At 37.5% G+C, this 7,365-nt stretch overlaps 1 long non-coding RNA gene across 1 annotated transcript; it reads right to left on the minus strand.

Annotated features, from left to right (window-relative positions):
• Positions 1–6,793: 6,793 nt before the first annotated feature.
• On the minus strand, positions 6,794–7,129 carry LOC103649189 (uncharacterized). Its single transcript, XR_002267690.2, has 2 exons — positions 7,069–7,129; positions 6,794–6,989 (listed from the first exon to the last, which is right to left on the minus strand). It is a non-coding gene; the product is annotated as an uncharacterized lncRNA (long non-coding RNA).
• Between the last annotated feature and the right edge of the window lie 236 nt (positions 7,130–7,365).

The raw sequence follows: 7,365 nt of genomic DNA on the forward strand, positions 1-7,365 counted from the left end.
GCTTATTTGCATTAAACTATTCAGTTAGCATTGTTTTTCTATACTTTGGATTTTTAGCTATGTCTACCAATTTATCATTTGATTTCATCTTAATGATATTCATCAATGGTAGATGAACTGGCAGTCTTTCTACAGGTGGCCAATGGTAATGTATCTCGTATCCTAATAACCTCCAAAGAGCTTCTTGCTCACATATATATCTGCAGTCTAGATATTCTTGTATCTCATCTATAGTTTCTGCTTCTTTGTTTACATGTGATTCTTCTCCTTTTTGGATTTTTTAATATAACTTTTGCTCTATCAGGTCCTTTGTTTACATATTTGCATAAATATTTTAAGATTGTACTCTTGTTTACATATTCAACATTTATATGAACTTCGTATCTTTTTAATAGTTTTAAATTATGTGGCACAACCCATTTGTTGTCTAAGTTGTGTTGTTCTCTTCTGATGAAAATCCCATTGTTCCTCCTTCGATATATTGTAAAACCATTTTCAGAGAATGTAGTGTTTTCTTCAAAATCTTTAGGGTAAAATTAGGAGCATTTGCCTTTTTTCATGCATGGACAATTCCAGTTTTTATCTCTGCACGGTCCATGCATCGTATGTTCAGCAACAAGAGCATATCCCAAAGGATCTAACTCAGGATCTGGTATTTCAGCAGATATCCACGAATCTATTGTTTATGTAGTTATTTCACAACCTTTCTTGTCTAACCAAATTAATATGTGCACATGTGGTAGACCTCGTTTTTGGAATTCTATAGAATATAGTAGTGCTAGTACAAGGCCAATACCTTTTCTGATTGTAAGTCATCCAAAAGTTGTTGTAGTTTCATATGGAAAACACAGACAATAATAGCATGTCTATCATTTTAATGCTCACCTGGTAATAAACATGTTGTTATCTCAGGCCATTTAGGGTTACAAGTGCATGTAATAAAAAGATCTGGTGGCCCATAGGCACAACAAATAGCAATGCCATCATGGTATTTTTGTATCATATATCGTTTTGATCCAACATGGCTAGATGGTAATAACACCTTTTTGCCTATTCGACTGGCGTCATATATTCCTTTTTCTACTACATCAAAAATACCTTGTACATATTCAACTCGTAATTTTGATTGATTTCTAACAATATAATCAAGCATGTCTTCATCCTTCATTGCTCGGCCGTCTACTACTACTTGTTTTGATAATCGGATATAACATAACCAGGGATTAATCATGTTGGTGCTATGTGCTTTTATTAGCCAGTGTTATGTCTTTATTTATACTAATGCTATTCACATACTATGGAGATTTAGACCATTGGAAATGCACTTTGTAGTACTTAACTTGGTGTTCTGAAACATAAGATAGGTGTTCTGAAACATAAGATATGAAATTGCACTTGGTAATACTTAGTGTGGTGTTCTGAAACAGAAGAGAGGTGTTTTGAAATAGAAGAAAGAGTACATATTTGAGCATATGTAGAGCCCAGGTACCTCGCTCTACAACATCAAGGATTATCTCGTCATTCATAAGGTACCCCGCTCTGCAACATCAAGGCTTATCTCGTCATTTAGATTATGTAGGCTATATGCAAATATTCGATATACACTGGTTGGATTGCACCCAATATTCTACTTCTTGTTTAAAAATTTGATGCTTTAGTTCCAACCTTTATTTTTATACTTTTTCATAGTCTGTCATTGTTGATTAAAGGTCACTTTTAAGAGCTATTGTCATATTAATTTTCTCATTATCTATCTTTTTTAGAGTTAAAGGCCCTTTCTTCGGTCTTTCACTATTAAGACACAATTTCATGTTGCAAAAATCTTCAATGGATGATACTTATGACGATATATAAGGGATATCACTATTGAGCCACATAAGCTTGATGAAGAGATTGTTGAATCTAATCTTGAGCTTGAAGCAGACTTTGTACAGTCTAACCATGATGATCGACCACAAAAGGTACTTCATTCTCTTGCCACAAACATGTTTAGCGACAAGGGAGATGTGTTGCTAAGTCTGTTTTTTTACATGGAAGATGGTAAAAAGGACAGAAACGGTGAAGAAAATACTAGTGCAGGAAGAAGGGTGTGCTAGATGGAAAGGAAACCGGTCAAGCTGATCGAATAAGAAGAATAGTATCTTAACTACTCCAAATCCATCCATGAAATGGAGAAGATTAATGCTAAGCCACTTCAAAAAAAGGTTGGGTCTAGTCGTTGTTGTTTTTATACTGGCAAAGGGAATGCGGAGATACATCTTGAGAAGAAAAAGGCAATGATATGGAGGTGTTTTGTCTTTCATTGATAAAAACTTCGAAATGAGCAGGTAATGAATGTCACATGAATATATTTAGCTATTTCAAATGGAAACCAACTTTGTTATTGCACTGACTTTTGTTCATAATAAAAACACAGAAGGTAATGGAAAATCTACATGCAAATGTTTTGCTAAAGCTTTGATTCATACCTTTTTTGTCTCTGATGATCTGGCTGTGACTATTCCTCTTCTTTTTTTTTACTTTTGCTTCCTCAAGCTGGGTATGTGTTGGCTATATGTGTGATGTTGTGACTCTTCCTCTTCTTTTTCTGTTTCTACTTTCTTTATTACCTTTATATTCTTTGTGGGTTCCACTCTGGCCGACATGCGCAGGCACCTTCTTTTTTTATATAGCTTTAGACCCTTTTAGCATGTGCCACGTTTCAGATTTCCAGAGATACCTTGTTGTATGGATGATATCTGACGAATGACATTGTAACAAAGGACAGATCAACGGTACATAGATATTATGGTGACGTGGATGCTTTCCCCAGCGGTGAAAGTGTGCTGGTTTCGTTCTAAACCAGATAAGACTAGCTATTTTTTCCTCCTTTACTTAACAAGACGAGCCCATCTTGTTTGGTTAGCGATTCGTAATTCAACCCTAATCATATACGCCACAAACATATAAAATTGGTCTCGTTTGGTTAGCTACTCGTAATCCAACCCTAATCATATACGCTACAAACATATAAAATAGAGAGTAAGCAGTAGATCTATGATATTTTCTTTTATTTATATAAAGATAAAATAATACAAGTAATAGTATGTGAACTATGCTACTTTATTTTCTCTCTTCGTTGATTTAGCCACTATTTAAAGTCCTTTACTCATTTTTCCTGGCCAAATCTATGCCTGGTTAAATTCTCTCGTGTTGAGAAAAATAGAAGAAAATAGTACATCCCATGTATGGCTTATCTGTCACCTTGTTAAACATATTCTATAAGAAAATCTAGTAGAAAAAACACATCGAGAGAAAAACGTACATTTTTTGGATTGTATCTTTGGGAATGACTCGTGTTTTTTTAATACCATGACCGTGAAGTGTGGCTTTGAGGTTGGCCTCCCCTAAATTATGAAACTCTCTAAATCGCCTCATGTCAATTTCGTGTGAAAGCGTTTAGGGTCCAGTTAGGATTTGGTGATTAATAACTATACAAGATTATTGTGACTAATGTTTGGTTTGCAGAGACGTTATGAGTCAGTTCACGATAATGGTGAATATTTAAACCATCAATGGTTTTCATGCTCCTTGATGAAATTTGTTTAATTTTTAAAGGATGGATGACAAGGTTAAGGATATATTAGGGCTCGTTTGGCAGAGCTCCGCTCTATGATTCTCTAACTCCAATAGACGCTTCTCTAATAGAGTGATTCAGAGTGATTCTCTAGTCGGAGTGAATCTATTTGACGAAAATCGTTTGGCAAATAGGCTGTGAAGTGATTTCTGAGGTTAGAGAGTGGGGAGCAGGTTGTGAGCGGTGGGAAGCAGGTTTTTTTGCTCCCGCTTTATAGTACAAAATAGAGTCTAGATTCACTCCACTCCCACCATAGAGCAGTTCAGTTTTTTACCGTTTGGCTCTACAGTAGTGATTCTCGCCGAGAGCGAAGTTGTGGGAGCTCTGCCAAATGCCCCCTTAGTTCTAAGTATTGTTTGGAGTTGGGAGACACTTAATAGTTTAGTACTTTGTTTTTCTTTGGTCGTATTATAAAATAGGGTATAACTTACGAGCTTGACTTGGGAAGATTTAGTAGTTTAGGTGTGGTGTATACTTATCAAACTTAGCAGTAGATGACTTTGAAAAGGCTTGAAATCATATGAAACCATCCACGTCTACAAAGGAGTTCAAATTGGAAGTGAATGGAGTATTATATATAGCACCTAACCAAGGCGTAATGGAGGCATCAGCCATAGTTTGGCGGTCTAATGCATGTGTTCTTCATATTAGGTGTAGCTAGGGTTTGGGTGCTCATTAGACCCTAGCCTAAGGTCCATCAAAACATCTATTGTCCTAGGGTTTGGTCCACTCCAGAGAGTTTCTAGAGGGCTTTATGGATCATTGGACTGATTTGGTGTGGGCCCATGAACCACACGCTACAAGGACAATAACAAGTAGTTTTGTGCATAGTCTGGCTATAACATCCCAATTTTCAACTTTAAAATAAAACTTTTTTAAAAAATTATTGATGGCAATATTAACTTAATCGAGATTATGCAAACCATGGCCTGTCCTTCTAGCAGCTTCCAGTGCTAGCCCAAGCTTGTTATTCACCGTGGTAAATTCTACCCTAGCAAATGACTAGTACCCACCCACCATGACTTGCGAGAAGGAAGGAGACAACAACCATCTATGGCAAAAGCATGCATGAAGAAACCACAAGTCTACCTCTAGCCTCCTTGGGGATCGTGCACTCCGACGAGCCCCCACCTACACTCTCTGCCTTAAGGCAGCCTTGTCGTGTATAAAGTGTCATGTTGCATACCTTGAAGTGATGACTCGGTGTAAAGAGCTACTCTGTTAAGACCTTGTGCACTCGCCTAAGCACACTAGCCACTCACTGCAATCACCATAAAATGTATGCCCCACCATGAGCCAAGTAGTTATGCCAAACTTGGGAAGTTGGAAGACTTTTTTTAATACCGTGGTCGTAAAGTGTAACACCCCGTCCAATCCCAGACCGGCGGTACTTACTCCTGACAACTCTCTAGGATCATATATTGTCCCCATAGACTAACACGAGTATTTTTGTGCGCACTTTGTTCTCACTCACGTGCATCCGAGAAAACTTCCTGTCGGTTACCATCCCAAATTGTTCCAAGCCAAGCACACTTAGCTTGGATGTTCTTCTAAGATAGGCTTCCAAAAAAAGATGCACCTATTAAGCCTTGGGCAAGGATATCACCATCCACTGAGCAAAGAAATCACATGTGAACTGTCGTTCCTCCACCTATAAATAAACCCTAATGCCCTTACTGTGAAACATCACACTAGCCTAAGCCATCAATGCATCCATCATCTTGTTGTTGCCCTCCACAACCCGAGCAACACCTGCCTTATTCTCCAAATCGAAGAGCAAGCCATCTTTAGTGAGAGCAGTCACCACCAATCTGAGTTGTAGGTGAGCGTGCCCTTGATCACTGACCTCTTCCTCTCCTAAAGTCATTCTTAGACTTTTCTTGCTCCAGCAGCTACGACGTGAGAAAATGTCCCATGAAAGCTCCATGGGCAAGGAAAACAGATATTGCATACCAAACAAGTGTAGTAAATGTCCCATGAAAGTTCCATGGGCGAGGCAAACAGATAGGATATATCGAACAAGTGTAGTATATTTGGGACACTTTTGCTTATGCCTTATTTTTGACAAAATTTATAATTTGGGCCATTGTTGCGGTACTTTTTTGGTCTGAACCCTATATTTCAATTTAAGGTACTTATTTGAGGCACTAGTGGAGATGCTTATACAACCAAACAGGCCCTAAGACGTTTACATCTCTCATTTCAAATAGTGGTTTAACCCTAAGCAAGTGTGGTGTAAAATATGGAGCAATTTTTAGTACCTTCAGTATATAACCAAACAGACCATAAGACTTTTAACTCTCACATTTCAAACTTCACTCTGACTAAGTTTTTTGCACGATCTGCTGGCCATACCCTAAGCGTGTGATTGGTTCAGGACGCTCAACTGAGCCAGAGATTTGGAACTAGGTTGAGTTGGAAATGTATGCAATAGACCATGGTTTGTTTAATTGGTTTCGTGTCTTTGTTTTGGCAAGTCCAGTACAAATAATGATTGGTTGACTGGATGAGAAAAAGTAAAAAGTTAAAAAAATTGTATAGCAAGTGAGACCTTATTTTATTCATAAAAAATCAAGAACACAAAAGTTAAATCATTTTTTAATTGGATGCATTGATTAAGAGATATAACAAGAAAACTAATTAAAACCAGGTCTCGATTTCTGTGTCTAGCCTGGCTAAGTCCATATAGCTAAAATGGTCGTTACTCATCGGCCTAGCTCTGCACTACACCAAAATAGTAAACTTTCTAGAGCCTAAACCCTAGGAAGTTTTCCCTAAACTCTAAAAAGTTAGCTAAACTCTCAGAAGTTAAGCCATCCCCGTCGGAAGTTTGGTTCTCGGAAATTTTTTGTCGGAAGTTAGCTTAACTTCCTAGAGCCCTCTAGGAAGTTAGCTAACTTCCTACAGCCAAAGAAGCCTCTCAGACGGTAATAGATTCTCGAAAGTTAGTAGCTTCACGCCGCCAGCCCCGTCAGCTGACTAACTTCCTACGGCTGACTGTAGTCCCTAGGAAGTTAGTTGGATAACTTCCTACAGCTGACTGTAGCCCCTAACTTCCTACGACCCAATTGACCTCTAGAAAGTTAATTTGACCAGCATTACAAATGTTGTTTATTTTTATTTTATACCACATTCCACAATATAACAAATATATCAACAGCTATATAGCACAACATATTTTCACATAAAACATCTCACACACAATCACATAACAATATTTAAATCCATAGTCTCATCAATTACATCACAAAAGTCTTATCCATAATCATAATAAGACACATCAGATATGGAGAACATGAGTGAGAAAACAAAGCAATTGCTACTTTCAGCAGACCATGAGTTTGGATATGCTCCCAACCATCCACATAGAAACCTAGAAAATCAATAACACATGAGTCAGAAACTTAAATACTTACACCCACAGTATTGACCACAGAGATGTTGAAACTTACCATGCAAGGAATGTCAAGAAGGACGGGGTGATGACAATAGGAACGAAAATGCTGGCTACCTGAAATGAGGTAACATTAGTAAGAAGGTGCATGCAATTATAGGTATTCATAATAGAGCAAAAGGTGCATGCAATTATGTTATGTGTACTCTGGTATATCCAAGAATTTTTAACAAAAAGATATTATGACTATAAGAAAGGTGCTCTATAAGAATTTGAAAAGGGAAGAAAAAATCAACCGGGTCATGCCAGGTAATCAGGAACGCAAATAAATGTACAAAATTTGCAATAAAGGATT

Source organism: Zea mays, chromosome 2 (assembly GCF_902167145.1).
Source record: "Zea mays cultivar B73 chromosome 2, Zm-B73-REFERENCE-NAM-5.0, whole genome shotgun sequence".
Classification (NCBI taxonomy): Eukaryota; Viridiplantae; Streptophyta; class Magnoliopsida; order Poales; family Poaceae; genus Zea; species Zea mays.